Source organism: Marmota flaviventris, chromosome X, assembly GCF_047511675.1.
Source record: "Marmota flaviventris isolate mMarFla1 chromosome X, mMarFla1.hap1, whole genome shotgun sequence".
NCBI lineage: Eukaryota > Metazoa > Chordata > Mammalia > Rodentia > Sciuridae > Marmota > Marmota flaviventris.
In genome coordinates, this window is record NC_092518.1 from 77052923 (window position 1) to 77074560 (window position 21638).

The window sequence follows — 21638 nt, forward strand, 5'->3', positions numbered from 1 at the left end:
GCCCTCATTAGTAATGATGTACAAGGACAGTAGTGGCATAATTTTTTTATTTGCAACATGGCTTGTCAGAACAGAGTTATCAGTGAAATTCTGCACATGTGATAAAAAATACTTTACTCAAAGCCCTCATATATGCTATTATTCTTTGAATCATAATGAAATGTAAGCCTGACAACATACATGGAGAATAATTGCCAAATGGGAAATGGTGCAGTCCTCTGTTGAGGGGAGTATCTTTCTTCTCAGCCTTCTGCATGGGTCAACAGCCCTTAATAGAAGTGAGAGTAATATGAAGTCATCCTACACTTCTTGATCAAGATCAACCAAGGGATTCTTTAGCTGCTTGCAGTAAGCAATGGTTATGGTATGGCTTTGGCTGTCTTTGAACCTGTTAAATTTTGTTGCAACTTCAGGATTGATTTGAGTTTGAATGTGAAAACACAAAAAACAGACTGGTTTTCATGTGACACAAAATTCAATATAAGGGAGGCTATGTAGTTGTTAGCTAGTTCCCCTAAATTCCTTTCTCCCTTCTTACTATGCACATAACTTTGTTAGCTAGATACAACATTTCAAAGATTCCCTAGCAGACACTGTCGACATGTTATTAAGTTCTTGCCAGTGGAATAGGAACATACAGATGTGCTTGATTTCTGCCTCACTTGCTTTAAAGGAAATTGCTTGCACTAGATGTACTTCCTCTTTTCTCCCCTTTCTGTAGGATAGAACACAGATGTGCTGCCAATTCAATTTTGACTATGTTTCTAGGAAATGCCCTAGGAGTAGGCAAAGCAACAAGATGGAAGGAACCTGTGTTCCTGAATAACCTCATCAAACAGAGTAGCCCCACCATTGTAGACTAGTCAAAATTTGCTTAAGAAATAAACTTCTATCTTATTTAGACCACTTTGACTTGGAGTCTCTTTGTCAAAAAACAGTTCAACCTTTATCTTTGCTGTAAAGTTTGCCTCTGTGGCCCCATGTCACATCCCCTTTGCTTACCTCTAATTTCAGCTGCAGCACTCAGTGGAAAGTTCCATGAGAGCCCAACCCACTTCTTGCAGGGCTGGGAGTGTAGCTCAGTGGTAGAGAGCTTGCCTAGCTTGCTCCAGGCCAAAGGTTCAATCCCCAGCAACACACACACACACACACACACACACACACACACACACATACACACACACAGACACACAATATCGTGCAGACTGCACCTGCCTCAAAGGCATGCTGTGTGACTTTCTTATCTGCATTGGAGCCTTCACCAATGCCACAGATGCTTTTTCAGTCTGCATGCAACACTTAAATAATGGAAGACAAGAAGCAGTGGCTAAGCACCCAGAGTCTCTTCCTGCTGATGTGCAATTCTGTGAGGATAAATGGTTAAGAGAACTGAAAATGTTTAAGCCAGAGAAGACCTGCTAGAACCCAATCACAATAGTTAATTATGAATAGAAGAATGCAATTATATTTACTCTAATCCCATGTAAGATATTCCACATAAAAAATGAAGACTAAGAAGTAGAAGATGTAATGAGAAAGATGGCAGTTTACTATAAGTAAAAGCTTCATAAATTCAAAGTTGTTCAAAGTTAAGTCTTTAAAACACACTTTTGATATATAGTGACAGGTTATTTTAAATCTTGTAATGACTCCCCTCTACCCTCTGGATGAAGTCTGACCTTCTGATAGAGAGACAAGATCCTTCAGGATCTGGCTTCTCCTGATGCCCACTTTGCCCCAACTGTGATAAACCATGACAAACTACTTGTGATTCTTGTATCATGCCAGGTTCCTTAATCTCTCTGCCTTTACACTAGGCAGTTCTTTCTGCCCTTCTCACCTCACCATCCATTTGTTCTCCTAGTAAACCTCAGTTCTGGGATTTCTTCCTCTGTAAAACCTGGTCTTGAATGCTGCCCACCCCACCACATCCACACACAGAGATAATTATTCCTGTTCCATCCTAATTGTTCCTTTTATATTTTTATTTGTTTCTGTTATTACCCAAACTATAATGCAATTAACTACTTACATGTCTGTCAGCTCTATTAAACTGAAAGTTCCTTAAAAATCAATGACAATATCTTATTAATCTTTCTCTCTGCATTACATAGGAAGGTATGTGGCATGTAATAAGCAGTCAACCATTTGAATAAACAAATTTATGAGAAGAAAGTATACAGGGAGACATGCAGAGAGAAATAGACTGAGAATTTTTGGTGGAATATTGTAAAGAACTGAATCAAAAGGGTGGTTATTCTGACCTACCCTTAAGGTTTCTTCCAAACCTCTGTGTATGTGTGTGTGTGTGTCTGTGTGATTCTACTTTAAAAAAAAAAAAAAAACCTCCTAATTGCTCAAGGCTGATTAGACCTATTTAAATGAAAATTAGTTTAAAATATCAGTCATCCCATAGTGAAGAAACTTTACCTCAAAGTAAAAAAGAAATTCTATGACCTGTTAATATCTTAAATTGTTGAGTTACACCAATCAAAATTTAGCAAGCAAAAATTCTAATTTTTATACTGCTTATTACCAGTTTAGAAATAAATTGTACCTGTTATTTAGTCAGTACTCACCTTGGAATAGAAGTAGTGATATGTGCATGTGCTCATGTATGTGTTTATATGTGTGTATATGTACAAATAAGTTTCTGTGCATATAAATCTATGAGTAGTATACAATTTTATCCTGTAGAGAAATCACACAGATGAATCTTAATTCTATGAAACTGATAAAAAATAAAATCAGGTGCTATATCCTAAGTAAATGCTCATAGTTACAGAATTGTGCTACTCTCATTTATTGATATGATTGTATCAAAATCCTCTATCTGAAACACAGCAGGACATTAAGATTGTTTCAGTATAATATATATAAACCCAGTTTTTCCCTGCTTCTCATTAGCATCTTGATTAAGGTATAGCTGAGCACTGGGAGATAATACTCTGAGGGCCAGCTTCCTTGACTCTTGTTTCAGTTATTGTTGGCATGATGGTTACACCTAAGCCAGGGAGACACAATATCATGAAGCTACCCTAGACCTTTTCTATATATCCCACTAAATTTTTTAACACTTTCCCTATCTTCTGTGGTACAAGAGAATCCAAAGATCATTGTAAAATAAAACTTTACTTTTTTAGTCCAGCTTTACTAGACTGTACCTATTCTGAATGTTAAGGCATATCTGTATTTCAATACTGATGATAATTATTAGAACTGAGCCTTGCCAAAACTGTGATGATATGAAAGGTGTACATTGGAAGCTGCCTCTTCAATGTTCCCTCTTTTCTGTTTCTCAGTGTCTAGTATCCTTAGAATTCCTGTTGGTTGCCTGGGGTCCTCCACATTAACACTCTTCATTCTCTGGAGCATTCTGTAACCCATGACTCATCACTTGAAAATATCTGTGCTGAAATCTAGCTTTTTACAGTATTTCAATGCAATTAGCTAGACAATCTGATAAATCAATTCATAATGATCATGGCAAGGGATAATATCAACTAGAGTTGAAACCTCACTCTATCACTTTATTGCAGTGTGCCCCTGGGCAAGATAGTTAAATTCTTTTTGCCTGAGTATCCTCATCTATAAAATGGGGATAATAAAAGTACATACCTTATAGGACTGTTATAAGAATTAAACAAATCAGTATATGCAAAGTGCGTACACAATGCCTAGCACATTGTAAATGCTTAATAAATGTTACCAGTCAATAATCATAATTTAGGGGGGTCTTGAGTGTTTGGTTAGAACTTCAGACCTTGCGGGAAATGCTTTGACACTTATTTTGGTGGCCTGTGCTTTAATACAAATTCTGCCTCTTCTGTGAGGGGAGCCTGAGAGGTTATTCTCTGCACGGTTGTACAATACAGAAAGACCAATGAGAGAATAAGAGTCCTTCTACACTACTCAAAGGTAAGGCTGTATAATTAACATAAAAACTAAAGAATCCCTTTAAGGCAGACAAGTACTCTAAGCATGGATGCCACTGGGAACTCACTGATCAATTTTCTAAAACCCTAGTATCATAGGAGAGATTGCTCAAAATGTCTTTGACTTTTCTCCTTAGCTCTTCTCAAGTGATGACTATTCTCCTTCATTGGCTGGTCTCATGCATTTTGACACAACTTATCAGGCAAAACTTGTGTTCCTGGTCTTTGCCTTATATATTTTATTTAATTTTTTTATATTTATTTTTTAGTATTTGGCGGACACAACATCTTTGTTTGTATGTGGTGCTGAGGATCAAACCCGGGCTGCACGCATGCCAGGCGAGCGCGCTACCGCTTGAGCCACATCCCAGCCCCAACCTTATATATCTTAATACCAGTATTAAAAAAAAAAACACAGGAAAATGCCCAATGGCACAAAATAATATTCTCAAAGTCATTTTTTTTTCTTTTCATGGTGATCACTTTAGTTATAGAAAGTGAACTTTTAAAATATACTTAAAAATTCAGACAAGCTTTTAAATCCTGTTATCTCCATAATGACTTACTTTCTAGACAAAATTGGCAACCTTTTAAAAAGTTTAAATATCTTATTCTTTTTCTTCAGGTCCTTTCATTCTTCATAAATGTGACTCAGAAGATAAATCTGTTGTATGAAGCCACAGACTGAAGTCAAAAACATAAGACAGGAAAGAGGTTACATAGTTTCACAAAATAAAACCAAGATAAGAAAGAGATAGAATCACTCTCATCTCAGTCCAGGTAATGTTGGAACTTGCCAGTATCGAAGGCAATGATGCACACTGTAATCTATCTTCCTAACAATTAATTATTTAATGTGAGTTTATTTTTTTCACATATGGTAGTACAGTTCTTTTATATTCAAGCATTCAGTTTTTGCTTTTCCTTTATTTACAGTAAATTTCACATATTAGATTCCATTTAAGGACATTTTGATTGAAATTGAGCTTTATATTTCCTCTCCTTCCACCCACTAGACTCAGACTTCAGCCCCTTTGAACTTTCTTGAATGACCACATATTGCTACAGTTATTTCTGTCATGGAGCTTAAAAGTACCATTCATAAGTCATTCCCTATTTTCTCCTCACTCCCTTTCAATTCAAAGTGTGTGCTCTCTTGGCATTACAGAATGATACATTTCAACAGAGCACACTTTATAAAATGTCTGTAAGACCATTTTTATTTTATAGAGAATCAAATGTCCATGTCTTAAATATTGGCCAACACTGGATACTTCAGAACCGAGGTTATATAAAGCATGGTCCAAATAATGACATTGTATTATGTCATGGAGTTAATTTAATGGTATTATCTTCAAATAAACATTTCCATTCATCTTGTTTCTCATACCATTTTCAATTATAAACTGTAAAGTAAAATTGAAATTGTCAAATCCCATCAACAAGTATTGATTGAGCACTCAGCTCTTCAAACTTACCATAGACTGTAATACTGGGAATATGCATTTCATTCCTTGATCTCTCTTCCTGTTATTGCCTTTCCAAGCATCTGTGTGATTTATAATCTCTGAGTTACTGAAATTCTTACTATGGCCACTGAAATAACTACAATGTTTGACTAAATTGGGTGAAAAACAAACATTTTTTTTTCAAATTCATTTACCAAAATAAATGATTAACAGTAAAATTTCAAGCTCCAGTACTAAGACAAAATCTTATGTATCTCTAAACAATTTATTCTTTGCAAGCACAGAATGCTTTTTTAATCATTTTAAAGATAAGGAGTGGAAAAATAGCTATTGCATGAGAGATGCAGTTTATCCTTAGAATTCATAGATTACAAACTTGTGAATTTGCCTTCTTTCTGAAATTTATTTTAACCCCAAAATCAACACTTGTGGTACTTTTATGGTCATTATCAGACATTCACAGATTGGTGAAAAATTTGAGTCACCAATGTGCATAATCCCAGTCGAGGTCAAATGTGGAAATGACCTGCCTTCTTGATTCATTTCTCATGCTGAAAACCAATGTCCCTTTTTTTTTTTAACATTCATGAACATTTATTTTGACCCAAATTGCTAATTTTAACGTTTACAACTATGAAAGACATTTATATGGTTCCAAATGAAAGCCACATTAACAGTATATTCAGAGAAATCAAGTTTCCCTCCATATCCTCTCCCTTCCCCCAGGGATTTTTTCTCTCTCCTTTTTAAAAACATAAACAAATACATATATGTACTGCCCCTTATATAAGGTAGCTCAGCATATATATTTTCTTCATTTAATATAACCCAGAGATCTCTCCCGGAGACATCTAAATTTTTTTTTTTTTTTTTTTTTGGTGGCAGGGATTGAACTCAACACCTCATGAATGCTAAGCACATACTCCTATCAGTCAGCTATATACCCCCAGCCCCTTCCTCATTCCTTTTCACAGCTGCACAGTACTCTATTGTGCACTTACCAGTTTATGCAACCAGTCCCTTACTAATGGACATGTGAGTTGTTAGCTATAATGAATAGCTCTGTGCATGTTACTTCCTATTTTTGCCAGCATAGCTCCAGGCACTTTACTTCGCTTCCCATTTTAATGTCCCATGTTATAAAACAGAGGATAAGTTCTATATAAGGACACAACTGCTACAGTGCACAGCAGAGTCCAGCTACTGAAACAGCACAATACAAAATAAGCCTTCAAAATGTAAATACCCTTACTTTTACCTTACCGCTCCTCACAATGCACCATTTCTTAAGAGAAAAGTTACTTCACCAAGGAAAACCCACAAAGAATAAACAAGGATCAAAGTTTTATTTTCTCTGGGCATCTGCAAAACACTGGACCAATGTAAAAAAGAAAAAAAAAAAAAAAAAGAAGAAAAACCTCCTTTAAAAAAAATTGCATTGGTGGGGGACTGAGAGGGATTAGCGCCCTAGCCCCCCAAGGAGCTATAGCAACTCTGACTGATCCAAGGAATCGAAAAGGTATCGGAAGGATAGAACAGAAGGAAGAAGAATGAGAATTTACTGAGGGAGAGGGCCTCGAAGTGGGCCACGGGGGGGAACTGGAGGCCGGGGCGTGGGTCTGGGTGGGGGGAGGGGCCCCCGTTGGTAGCCATAGGGTGGGGGTCGTGGAGGACCAGTGTATCCATGAGGTGGCATCAGTGGAGGAGGCCCACGCATACCATGTGGAGGCATAGGACCTGGGTGACCCATGGGAGAGCCAAACGGAGGTCCTCGGGGGGGGGGGGGGCATGCCCATTGGAGGAGGCCCAGGATGAGGCATTCCAGGTGGTGGTCGGGGTGGTGGCTGCCCCCCAGAGCCTGGAGGTCCAGCATGTGGGTGTCCTAAGCCATGAGGGCCATGGTGGGCCAGCTGCATCTGAGACATTCCTGGATGGGGCATCCCACCTGGTGGGAACGGGTGAGGATGAGAATGTCCATGACCAGGATGTCCAGCCCCTGGGGTTCCTGCTGATGGAGGGCCATGTCCTCCAGCCCCAGGCGGCATAGGTGGTGGGGGCATGGCAGGAGGTATCCCAGGTGGGAGGGCTCCAGGAGGCGGCACCGGAGGTGGGAAGGAGCCAGGAGGAGGCATGCCTGGTGGAGGAAGCCCAGATCCCAGTGATGACACCACAGGGTTGGGGGCGGAAGGTGGAGGGGGCGCATCTGCGAACAGCTGATGAGGACGGTCAGCCTGGGAGAGTGGGTTCTGGGCTGCTAGAAGTCGTTCAGCTGCTGAGCCATGACGCTCGCCCTTAGAGTCCTTCTTGAATGCATAAGATACAGTGATAGGGCGGTTACAGAGGTACTGCCCATTCATGGCCTCAATTGCTGCATCCGAAGCATCAAACGAAGCAAAATTAATAAAGGCATAACCTTTGGAATTGCCTGTATCGGGGTCCCGCATAATTTTAGGTGTTTGTAAGATGACCCCGAAGGCGCTAAAAGTATCATAAAGCAGCTTCTCATCAATCTCTGGGTCCAGGTTCCCAATGAAAATGTTGGCCCCTACATCCAGGTTTTTGTTGTGAGCAGATGCCTTGTTTACACTTATTGGCTTTCCATAGAGTTTGATCATGTTCATGATCTTAATGGCATAGTCAGCATCTTCCTCACTCAAGAATTCAACAAAGCCATAACCTTGGTGCTGGCCAGTGACTCTATCCTTTGGCATGTGGGTGTTGACCACGGGCCCTGCCTGGAGAAAGAGTTCCCAGAGCAGTGGTTCACTAACCTTCTCATCCAGGCCCCCCACGTACACAGTGGCATCCTGGTTCCGTTCGGATATCGGCCCCCGCAGCCATGGCGAAAGAGCTCCCGCCGTCTCTAAGCACCAGCTCCGCCCTCTCCCAATGTCCCTTTTGATGCCACACTATTTGTGTTTTTTGTAGATTATTTTTCTTTTTAAAATGGCCCCCAAGAATACTGCTGAAATACTTTCAAGTGTTCCTAAGTGCAAGAAGGCTTTTGTGATTCTTACAAAAATAATATGTGTATTAGACAAGCATCATTCAGGCATAAGTTGTACTGCTGTTGGCCATGAGTTCAATGTCAATGAATCAACAAAATATATTCAATAAGGTGTATTAAGCAGACACACACATAAAACAAGATTACACATTGGTTAATAAAAATGTGACCAGATGCTTAGAGACACTTAATTTGCATTCCCTCTAGGAGCATTGGTTTAGTGCTTGATAAGATATAACTATCACAATAACAAGACAATGGCATTTTAACTCAAGGTTTAGTTATATCTGTCAAGAAGTCAACTACAAAGATAAATTAATAAAATATCTTTCTATGCCAAAATCTTGGGTCATAGACTGTAGAATTTTTTCATAAAAGGACTAATGAAATTAGGTTTATTTTCATGAAGATAAGTCTCTGTTTTCATACAATAAAGACGTTCTGTAACAAGTAAGCAGATTTCTACTTGGACTTAAATAACAGAATATTTGAAGATTCTTAAGTTACTCTAAAAAGAATGACAGAACAACAATATGTGTGAATAGCTTACCAAAGTCATTGTACATTCTATGTAACCCCACAGAATAAAATAATTTTTAACAAGCCAAGTATCAGAGACTTTTGTCTTCATTTACTTCCCTAAATATATATAAGATATTGAGTGAACTAAATACAGTGAAATTAGAACATAGGTAGCTGGGCACAGTGGCACACACTTATAATCCAAGTGGCTCGGGAGGCTGAGGCTGGAGGGATTGCAAGTTCAAAGCCAGCCCCAGCAACTTAGTGAGGCCCTAAGCAACTTAGTGAGACCCTGTCTCAAAACAAAAGGTAAAAAAGGGCTTGAGATGTGGCTCAGTGGTTAAGCACCCCATGGGTTCAATCCCTGGGACCCCCCCAAAAAATATATAGGTAGATGGGTAGATGTGATTTTGTTCTGGTAAAGAGACCTTGGGCTATTAGTTATCCTTTGAAGCTAATTCTGTTTCTCGGGGTGAGAAATGTCTTCAGTACAATAATAAAACTCAGACTCCTTTGCTTTGGAATGATTTATTCTTTGATTAGAATCTCAATTCTTAACAGGTCCAGATTTAAAATGTCTTGAAATCTATAAAAGGTTTGACAAGATTTGGGGGTTATAGGCAAACAAAGGAGTGTTCCAGCCCTTTGCAGTTGAAGTGCAGTGATACACCCTGCCCAAGAAGGGCTGTGAAAGGAATACCAGAGCTACTTCGATCTTTCTGTAGGCAAAGCACAATAAGTGTTGATTAATGGGAGATTTATTGACAGGTTATGAACCAAGGAGCCAAGAGGATGGCCAGCTGGTCACTGCCTAATGTTTAAATTGCAGCACCCTAATGATTTTCACTTTCCTCCAGCACATTTCCTGTATTCCCACTATAAGTCACTGCAGTAATAGATTTCCTACCAATAACCTTCACCTTCTCTTTAGCCATCCAAAAAGCTGCTTATTAGGCACTAATTCTAGATATTTTCCCAAAATTTTTCTTGGCTTTACTTCTTCCCATTATGCCTTTTAAATAATAAATGTAATTAGTGGTTCCATAAGGCTTAATATTTAAAGTACTTTCATAGTTGTTAAAAAGTCAGTCCTTACCACATCCATGAAAGTTAGGCCAGCTCTGTTCTATCATCTACCCCAGGCACCTTCCTGTCAAAAAAGAAACACTTCACAAATTCCTTTTAATGAAAGTCCATATTTTGTATATCCTCAGTAGACCAGGGTGTAAATCTTGAGGACTCAATCCATGTAACTGGGACATGTGCTAAGGTACTGCTGGAACATATGCCACTTAGAACAAGGGATTGGATCCTATTTTATTAAGCTTGTATATAATACATAACACATTTCCATACACACCTGGGCAATAAAAAGAAAATTGATGACTATGAGTAGAGTAAGTAAAACATACTCCCTCCTGAATTCAAAGTGATCATCTAATTGAGGCAAATTACCTTCTCCAGGATTTGCTTATAATAGAAAATGTAGCTCCTGAAAGGCTTAATAACACTGAATTGGTACCCTTTTGAACTAAATTATTCCCTCAGAGAGCAAAATGGTCTTCCTGGAAGAGGTAAATTACCTTAAACATATGAGCACTTTACCTCAAAGAAACAGTACCAATTTGCTCTGGGAACTCCATTCTTCAGTTGCCCACACCCTCCTGCACAAAGAATCTCCATTGTAAACTATTTGTCTACTATGGTTTATATGTGCTACAAAATACAGCCCAAGTGTTTTCCTCCTCCGAGCAGCCATATTGGAATGTTAACTCTGAGAGGAGGTATCTACTCTCAGTGGGAAATTCAGATAGTGGTAACTAAGATAGGATGCTTGTAAAAAGATTTGGTATTTCATGAGAGGAAATTTCTCCATTGCTGTGACTGTAGTGCCAATGAGTTGAAAACGGTTGAAGAACCCTTATTAGTTAGGCCTATTTGGGGTCATAGACCACTCCTGCTAGTTGAATTTACCCTCTGACCCCTTGAAACACAGCAATATAGATCCAGATAATGTCCTCTGTTCATTTTCTCCAAACTACTTCTTGTAAATGCTAATGAAGAATCCTCTTTGACTCCACATATTTTGGATAGTACACTAACTCTCTGCTCCAGCATTTTAAAAGTGTTGACTTTGCACAGATATTCATAAATACTCTTATGTAATGGATTCACCATCTTGACTTTATGTGTCTTACACTTTAATATTGCCCTTCTGTATTTTTTGAGATTTGTTTTTAGAGCTTTATAGTTATACATCCTTCTGCATATTTTAATAAGCCATCCTTCAATCTTTTTATTGCTATAACTGTTTTTGATGCTCCTGCTGTCGTTTAAAAATGCAACTGGCAGGAACCATATAGAGGAAAATATTAATTATACTTATTTCTTTACCATTGTCTATAAGCATTATATTACCATCCATGGTTTTCATTCTAAATCTGTACATGGTAGGCCTTGCTTTTTGTCTTTCTACCATGTTTGTAACCTGGCAACATTTTGTTCTCTCTGGTGTTTGTAATAAATATAACTTTATTAAATATCAGCTATCAGTGTAATTAATGTCCCTTGATCATTAATACAGATATGAAAACAGAGAAGTCTCTCATCAGATTATGTGGCACCTCACTGAAATCCTTTCCTAATATTGTATAATATCATGCAACTATTCTGACATTGGCTCATATTTTCAAGTTACTCGATACTGTTCAGATAAACTTCTCTGATGCTTTTGGTTGATTAACTGGTAATAATTTCTTTGTCAGAGCTTTACAACTTAGACTTTTTCAAAATTCGGATTTATTTGAGCTGTTGATGTTAACACCTCTCCTTGCCCAGTTCACAACACAGTCAACAGAATCCAATCTTCCTCACACACACACTCCTCCAACTACACAATAGGCTTTGGTTCAAAGAACTGCATTTAAATTACAGATCAGTGTTCCTCTTTGTTTCAGTAATCCCACAGATTGCTATCTGTAATTTTTGCCATAATCAAATGTATTTTTTACTTTGAGGGCAACCATTTTGTAATTGTGTAACTGCAGCTTAAATTTACTCCTAGAAAACAGAGTTCACCTTTTCTCCTTTCTGACCATGAAAATTTTCAAGAAAAACTGCTAGATAACAAAACTCAATTCCAATGTATATCAGACACATTGGCTTCTCCACTGGATTGTATCTTTGAAATGGTAGAGCAATACAGAAATCTACCAGGCCCATGTTTAATTCATTACCTGACCTTTTTAAATATAGATTTTGTCATTAAACTAAAAGTGATCCAAACCTTTAAATATACACTATAGCAATATTAGACCTATAATAACTCTACATAGGGGTCCGTTGTTTAAAAGCTTGACTTTGTTCTTAAATAAATTGATTTCTCTCTCTCTCTCTCTCTCTCTCTCTCTCTATCTATCTATCTATCTATCTCTATCTCTCTCTTTCCTTCCAAGATCCACTCTACTTTTTGTCCATCTCTCACTTCTGAAAGATGAGGCAAATTAATTCCTTACAGTTAAAGGAAGCAGGAGACTCTAGGAAAAATGTACCATTTTTTCAAAATAACTTATTGACTGTGGGCCTAAGTCACTAAACAGACTTTACTGAGGTGGGAATTGACACAAATTGTTCCTATCACATTGCCCTCCTCTACCCACTTCACTGCTACCCCCAGCACACACTCAGTCTTTGGGTGACTTTCTCATTTTTCTCTTCTGTATTATGCAGAGATTAATTCTAGAACTGTGACTTCCTCGAGAATTAGGACCAGATCAATTAATCTCCCCAAGACCTAGCACAATGTCTAGGACATGCGTGTGCTCACTGAATAAATGTCTGTAGAGGGATCAGTTAAATAATTAATCAGATATTAAATTTTTCTAGTGCTGTTATACTTTTCTGACATCCTAAACTACAGTTAAGGGTAAATAGAGGGCAAAGTCTCACAACAACATTGACCTGCATTCCCTTAACTTTCATTCTGTCAAAACAGGAAAGAACATAATTCATAGAATGTTAAGAGGCACTGGTCCAGTTTAATCCTATCGTTACTATGACATTGGTATCTAAATAGAATATGTCTGCATTGATATTTCAATTAAATTATTTTTAAAATTCCAAACTTCTACTAAAGGTACTGTGGTCAATAGGTTACTGAAAAACATTCACAATTGCTTATAGATGCTGGCAGAAAAACAAAGATAAATAGACATACTAAAATTTATAATCATGCCTTCTATTATGAGGTCTACATTTATCTGACAGTATAGGACAATAAATATCCTTCCGCAAGTACAATAATACCCAGGACTCATCAGAAAAAGATTTTTAAAACATTCTCACAGGAAATGACAGACACATGTAAGTGAAAACTAACTTTATTAGAAAAGTAATTGCACTGAATTCCTATAATTGGATGGCTCTAAAAATCACCACAGTTTCAATTACTCAAGGATTGTGATGGAATTTCACCTAGTGAAAATTCAGGGAGTTAACCAAATTATTTATTTCTTTTAAATGGTGGATAACATGAATAAAAGTATTACTATGTTATTTAAATCTAATTTGAAAACATAATTTACATGATGAAAATTGCTCTACTTCTTAATCAGAGTCACTCTGGTGGAACTGCTTTAATAAAAGTTCCTCTTTTATATAATTTAGCTTTCCTATTAGAAAATGAATTTTTCTATCTTCAAATTAAAAATTGCCTCACACGTTTAACCTTTTCTTGCATCCTGAAGCTTGACTGAGATGGAGTGAAGAGGGTGCTGCCTGATAACCCTTTGCTTTTAGTTTGCATTTCTGTCTTGAGCAATTGTCAAACTTGTATTATGCTAGTTCCCATTTTAACACCATTAGTACACAGTGAGATAGTGCCAAAAGAAAGAGGTGGAACTGAACATTTTCTGGGCTGCTACCCTTCCCATGGATTCCCATTCATCAGAAGACACTCAGCCTCCCTCAGCTTCTTCCTGAAAATAAAATTATTTTTTCATGATCAGGGCAGCATGAAAAAGATATGCAACCTCAGGGAAAAGAAAGGAGATATGCAAACTAAACAGTCTTTTTATAGGTATCATAGGATCACATCAATAGTTGATTCCAACCCCTGACAGGGAGAAATTGCATTTATTAGCAGAATCAAGAAATACTGTTCTATGAATTATTTTAGGTGAGAGGATCAAACTACTGAAAGATAAACTGCTAGTTTGGAAACTACATGTTCCCCAAAGGTCCATGCTAAAGGCTTGGTTCTCATGGTGGTGGTATTGGGAGGTGATGAAAATTCTAGAAGGATAGGCCTTATGAGAGGTCCTTAGGCAACTGGGGGTGTGTCCCCAAAGGGGACTGTAGAACCTCAGCCCATCTTCTCTCTATCTTTGCTTCCTGGCCATAAGGTTTTAATCTACCATAAGATCCTACCATGATATACTCCTCACCGTAGGCCCCTAAAATTGGGCTAATTGATCAGGGACTAGACCCTCCAAAACTGTGAACCTAAATAAACATTTTCTATTTATAAACTAATTATCTTGGGCACCTCATTATAGAAATGCAAAGCTGACTAATACAGTTCTTAGAGATGATTTCATCCAACCCTTTCATTTTGTCAATAAGGAAGCTATTACTTGCCCCAAATCATTCACCCTAATCTAATACCTACGTCTCTTAATTTCCAACCCATGATTTTCTGCATTACCAAACTGGTTAGGATATATAAAGCAGAGTACTTTAGGACAACCATCTCATTCTCACTCCCACAGTCTTACCCCCCCACAAACAAAAAATATCATTTACACATTTTCTCTTTTCAATACACACTTAAATTTGAATGTACTTTATAATGCAAAATGTTCTGCCCTAAAACTTTTATTATTTGTTGTATTATCTCCTATAAATCTAACTTTTGGTACCCTCAGCCCCTCTGTTCCCACACATCACAGTCATCTGACACACACGAAGACACATTGCTTGACTGCCCCATAGGATGATGGAGCTAGTAAAATTCAATGCCTAGTATCAAAATTCATCATGACCTCTCCAAGGATATTGTTTAAAAAATGAAAGATGATGCAGCAATTTAGTTAATTAAAAATACACTTGTAATGAGTCTGAAGGAAAAGTAAGCATTTTCAAACATGAGGATGGTAAAATATAGATGCTACAGGACTATATGCAAACTATTTAATCTTATAAATATGTCATTTTAATTTCAGCTAATGGATATGGACACTTTAGAAAATGCAAGGGAACTGGACGTCAATTGATAAACTCTGCGTCACCAAAGTAGGGCATTGCATTAGGATTCTAGGCACCATCTTGATTTTATATATTGTGTTCATGAATATATAAAAGGCTTATTTAGATTTTCATTTAGATGTTTTATTTAGGATGGAAAATTAGATTATGTGTGTAATAAACTTCCATTGAATTATAATTACACATAAATCATCAGGATATGAAGTTTTAAAAAGTCTTTATCAGATAATGTAAGCAAAATGGTAACAATAAGTAATGAAACAATGAGAAATAACAATTGCCCTGAATTGCAGATTAACTGTATCAAAACTAAATGACTATATAATGCTAAGATGGTTAAATTTGTCCCTTTTGTCTGCTTCTCCCCAACTTTTCCCTATCCCTGTATCTGTCCTTATTAATAATCGTTAATTTTAGGGTATCTGTCAGTCCCACAACCCACCCACCAAAAAAAAAAATAGAACCCAGGTGCTATGTATGTACCATGTAACTGATAAAATTTCTCCCTCTGAGCCACAGATGATTGGGCATGAAGAAACATTTGGCCATTTTCTCCTGGGCTCTCTCATAAGCCATAGCTGATCAGATGAAGATAAATATTCACCACCGGGTGTGCCAACCAGATTCTTTTCCTAAGAATTTGGACTTCTGATGCAGAAATATGACTCATCCTCCCATATATGGTTAAACTGAGAATAGAGAAATTCAGAGGCTATGATTTTGTATTTTCTGTTATCATTAAAGTTGGAGGGAAAGAGAGAGAAAGAGATGAGTAAGAGAGAGAAGCTGTCCAATTTCTCCACAATTTTTCAAAGTATGTTTTTAGCTATTCATAAGGCAAAAATTTCCCTGTCTACTTTGGTTTTTTTGAGATAATGTGTTTCTTACAATAAATTCCCCTTTTTTACTTATGCTCATTTTCATTAACTTTAGTTAATTTAATTATTTACAATCAAATGCTTGATAATTCAAACCCTTTGGTTCCTTTTTATTTGTTTATTCTCTTCTTTTTTCTTACAAACAAACAAACTGTACATGCATAAACACACACACACACACACACACACACACACAATCGACATTAAAAGCCAAGAATTCTAGAACTCCATATTTTGGACACTTTGAGTTTCTAAACCTTGCCACATTATACGTTTATTATTGTTCTTTGAATCAACTAAAATGTTTCTTAGGAATCTAAGAAAACAACAGGAAATGAATATTGGTTATTCGTTGTGTTATTTCCTCTCTCCTCACTAGACTCTCTTTAATAAGAAATTCCCCTTCCTGACTTGAGATTACTGATATTTCTACTTGTTCATAGAACAGAAAAGTACTGAAATTAATAGTATCCATTTCCAACGTGAAGAGTAGACACCTTGAAGCTGTGTCTTGTAGCTACATATGAATAGTGGCGTTGCCATTCATCTTGATGTTACCAACACGTAAACAAAGCATTTTAGAAACTGTATGTTTCTTTTTATTCAGATATATAATCATAAGGATTGGAGGTTTTATGCTATCTTACAATTTGCATAGCAAATAGACTTGGTAGGATTGATTTGTTTGATTTATTCCATCTTCACAATTGATTTGCAAATGATCAAATTAATATATTGTTTAATCATTAAAGGTGACTGAAATGCAATGTCAATTATGTTATATAGTCCATCGGTGATATTGTTACTGTTGTTTCCAGTAAAATACATTTAATTTTTGCTATATTTTGTCATATAATTTGAAGATATTCATATAATATCATCTCTTGTTATTAACTTGAAATCCTCAGAAAATTAAAGATTTCACATTAAAAAAATGCCAGCTAGAATCACTTTTTACTTTCAAAAATATGGATGCCCTACAGGAGACAGGTCAACCAATCAACAACAGGAAAGAAAACTAAAAATCCTCAATCACTAAAACTACCTCTCCTTCCATATATGATTTGACAATAAGGACTTACTGGGCACCTATGAGTAATTTATACATGTGTATTGTCAACTGACAACATGTGCAGTCCTGCACTGAGAGATGCAAAATATAAAGAGCATTTGCCCAAAAGAAATTTGGAATACAATTGGCTAGAAAGACAAATTCAAATTGAACAATATAAAGAAAATTTGTCAACTGCCAAATCATTTCATACAGATAATACAATCAATATAAACCCCAAAACAGAAAAAAAAGAAGTTGTTATGGGCCCAAACAAATAGGAATGATTTCCAGGTGAAGTGGAACTTAAGTCCATACATTCCCTCAGCAAATCATTATTGTGCCAAGAACTGTGCTCAACTTTGAACTTACCCTAAAAGACAGATAATAATTCTATTGGTAGAGAGAAAGATGAGTAATATTCCTAACAGAATTAACAGCAAAAGTAAAGGTACAAACAAGGGAATACACATAGCATATTTTAGGTACATGGATTAGATTCATTTGGTTCTTAAAGGGGAAATTATGAGATATATTTTTAAAAGTTGTTTAAGGCTAGAAATAGAAGATCTTAGAAACCAGGACAAGGAGTTTGGGTTAATCTTTATGGAAGTAACAAGCTACTTGAAGGATAATAACAAGTGAAATTTTGAGCAAAAAAAGATATTATCATAGGATTTTTTGGAAAAAAAATCTGATGATGAAGAGATAATTTCAGGATATATAATTAAGGTTGATATTTAAAACAAAGACTAATTAGGATATCACTGCAATAGTACATGTGTGAGGAGATAAATGGCAGATTAGGAAGTTGACAACAGATACAAATGGGAAGGAAAAAATCTGAGAGGCAAGGACTGTACAGATTTGACTGGATATGAAAAAAGAGGAAGGAAGAAGAAAAAGGTTACAGTGAGGTTTAAGGTCTAGGTGGCTCAAAGAAAGTAATGAGTCAAGAAGAAAAGCTAGTTTTAAGGAAATGTAGTCTTGGGGACCATATGGTGTCATCCAAATGGAGCCATTAGATGAATTAGTGAATGATGAAAATAGTAGGGCTGAGAATATAGATTCCAGAGTGATATTCATAAAGTTTGGGCTACTATATAATCTATCCCCATTCTAGGAGATGTTGGGGGAAAGAAGTAGACAGTTCTGCTCTCAAGACCTCACAACCCCAGTAATATATTAAATGCTAAGTTATGCTTTATAGTGCTGCAAACAGAAGAGAGAGAAATAAATACAGGCCACAAAAAAATCACTGAAGGCTTCTTGAAAGAGGTGGTGGCTCTTGAATTTCAGTTAAATAAATGCCTGTATGACCTCTTTGGCATAATGATTATGTTCAAATAGTAATGAATATTTTATTATTTAATTTGTCTTTCCAACTAAGAAAATGAGTCTTTCTTCATAAGTCTAGACCCAATGATGTTAAGGTAATTAAAAGACAATGTGGCGATGAACTTAATAAAAATGAGGCACCAGTCTGAACCACCTGATAGTTCTTTTTCATCCTTTCTCTATCTGGTTTATGTGACTCTGTTTCTGAGAAAGCTCTTAGGGCAGCACTACCAAAAAACACTTAAGTCTCTCAGCTTGTGATGTGGGATAAGAAAAAAAATCTGTGGCCTTAAAGAGAGAAATAAGTGACTGGGATGAAATTTTATCTACTTTTAGCAAACATTTTAAAGTATTTGCTCTGCAAAGCATTAGACTGGGTTGGGAAGAAGGAGACTAGGAGGACACAAAATGGACTAAAACATAGCCCCTGCCCTCAAAGGAGCTTATTGTTTGGTCAAGAAGATGGATGAGACATAATACAAAGTATGTGGGATCAAAAGAAAAGCAAAGACAGTTCTAAAAGGTGTAAATTGAAACCCTTATAGTATAATGTGGGTTACTTATAAACTCTGTTCCAGTGTTAGGGCTCAGACAATAGTAATTTGCAATCCATATAAAATTCTAATGGGCTTATTAGCTAAAGAAACTCATTTGCAAGTTATTCTTTGCATTTCTAACATAGGAATTTATTTCTAAATCAACTGCAGTTTGAAGAAATATGTAAATGAAGAGGTTCCTTTATTTTAAAGTTTAATTTCTAGTGATGTCATGATTCAAAGCAACAGAAATAGTCTTTAAAATGGAAAAAAAAGAAACAAGTGTTGTTGTTGTTGTTGTTTTTTCCTTAACTCATATTTTACAACTCTAATATTTCAAGTCAAGGTTTGGAAGAAAGTAAGAAATAAAGAGAATTCAGTAGCTTTTTGGCTAAAGAAGTTTGGCACTCTTCCATGACTTGCCTGTTGCAAGAGCCAGGATTTGATTCAGGAGGAGCTGAAAGCTTCTCCATGCTGCTCCGGTGGCCCAGAGATTCTGGCTTTGGACAGCACCATCTGGACCAGTGTGAACGACAAAGTCAAACCTCCCACGTGCATTTGCCTGACTGGGCAAATCAACTTCAGAGCAAGGGCACTGGCTGCCTCTTGGGCTCCATCAGCTTTCTTCCTTGGTGGTGTGGATAGCTCCAAGGTGCCACTGCCATCACAAAGAGAATAAAGCAGCTTTTCCTGTCACTGTATATTGCAAATAGTCCAATTGTGAGTTGCTATTTATCCTGGATTTTGGCAGCTATAGTTACTCAGCTTCCCTTATCATCTTTTCCTCTGTGAATCTAGGAGATTTCCTTGCATACAAATCCCAACAAGTATCTTCTTTGGCATCCCTCATTAGAAGAGGTTTTTTCCTGATTGTTTTATAAATGGGGTGGATATGGTTAGCAAGCCTAAGCTCAGCTCCATGGCCTGTATTGCATCCCAAATCTCAGCACTTCAGTCTGTCCGTTATTAGTCACGTCTTCATTTCTATTTCAGCACATTTGATGAAATTCAAAGTTCGGGGATCACGGCAGCAAATTTTGAAATTAAACTAACTAGTATACCTTCATAATAATCTATACTTCCATACTCTACATCTCCAAGACTATTTGAAGACCATCTCTAATGCAACTGTTTTTGTTTGTTTTTGCCTAAGTGTTTCCAGCTAAAATCAAAGCTAAGAGAGGAAGACACACTGTTGCCTGTGCAGGGCAGTATCTACTAATAATGTTATTTCCTGTAATAAAATAGCATTGTCTCTTTTTTATCTGTATCTTAATAGGCAAATTCAGATCTATTCCCAAATAAATCAAAGAAGGAGCTGAGTATCATGTAACCTGCCAATCTGTATTGATTTCCAAAATACTTTTGCAAAATTTTTATATCTTGCTATTTCAGTAGAGGAGATCGGTTCAGTTATTTGGAATTCCTCCTACAATGAGCTATACATAAACATTTTGAGGTCCCCAGATTGTCACTATGTAGGGCAAAGGATAGCTCTAAGAGATTTTCTGCCCTTGGTTTACAAAATTGCATTTAGAAAAATAAAATAAAATGGCTGTCAATAGTTTTTCTTAGTTGAGCTGAATTATATAAAAAGTTAATATTTCATTTTTTAACCCTATCAAACTCATTGTCCTCGATGGGGCATGGATGATGTAATCAGTGCATATGTAGCTGTAAATAACCATGAAAATTTGGGGGTAAGGTCAGATGTAAACACTTTTTTAAATGAAGTCAATAGGAATCAACACAGAGATTAAACTAACCCACTCTAACTATAGGCTTATGAATGTGTTTCATACATGAAAAATGCCAAGTCCCTCAGGATTACACTAGAACTGACTATAATCTCATTAATTGCATTGGAATGTCTCTGAAAGAATGTGCCTGTGCTATATGGTAGTTGCCTGCGTGGAGTCTAAAAAGAGGAGAATTGGCTAAAAAGAAATTGCTTGTGTTAACTAACTCTGTCCAGAAAGACAGGCACTATATATTGCAATAATGATAATGATAATTATGGAATCATAAACATTATCATTTATTGACATCTAAGTAACTTAATATATGTGGGACACGTAGAACAGTGCCTGGCACAAGTACATGTTCACTAAGTGTATGCTATAATTATTATGATGCTGTAATAGTATAATAAAGCATTCTGCTAAGCACTTTACAAACTTTGGTTTGAAACTAAAATCTACAGCCAGCACACAATCCTACTAGCATCCTTACCAACTTTCTACTATATCCCCATCACACACAGACACACTACTCATAAAAGTTGATCTCCTACAATCCATCTAATTGCACAAACCATACGTATGCACACTGTTGGACCCCATCTCCTCAATCTCCAAGTCGAATCCTCAAAGAAATCCTCTATTACTATGCCTGGCATTTACTATCCTCTATTTACCTCCATTGTTACCATCCTGATCCAAAACACCATTTTCTCCTTCCTTCCTAGACAACCGCAAATGGCTTCTTAACTAGTCTTTTATGAACACATTTTTCTCCTATTCATGCAGATTTTCCATAAAGTAGACACACTGATCTCTCTGAAACTCAAATTTGATCCCTGACCCACTCTTCAGTGGCTTTCTATTTCCATTACACTACTATTGACAAAATTGCCAAC

General features: G+C 36.7%; 1 pseudogene; it reads right to left on the reverse strand.

Moving 5' to 3' along the window:
- Positions 1 to 6731: 6731 nt before the first annotated feature.
- On the reverse strand, positions 6732 to 8970 carry LOC114091376 (splicing factor 3B subunit 4 pseudogene; annotated as a pseudogene).
- Between the last annotated feature and the right edge of the window lie 12668 nt (positions 8971 to 21638).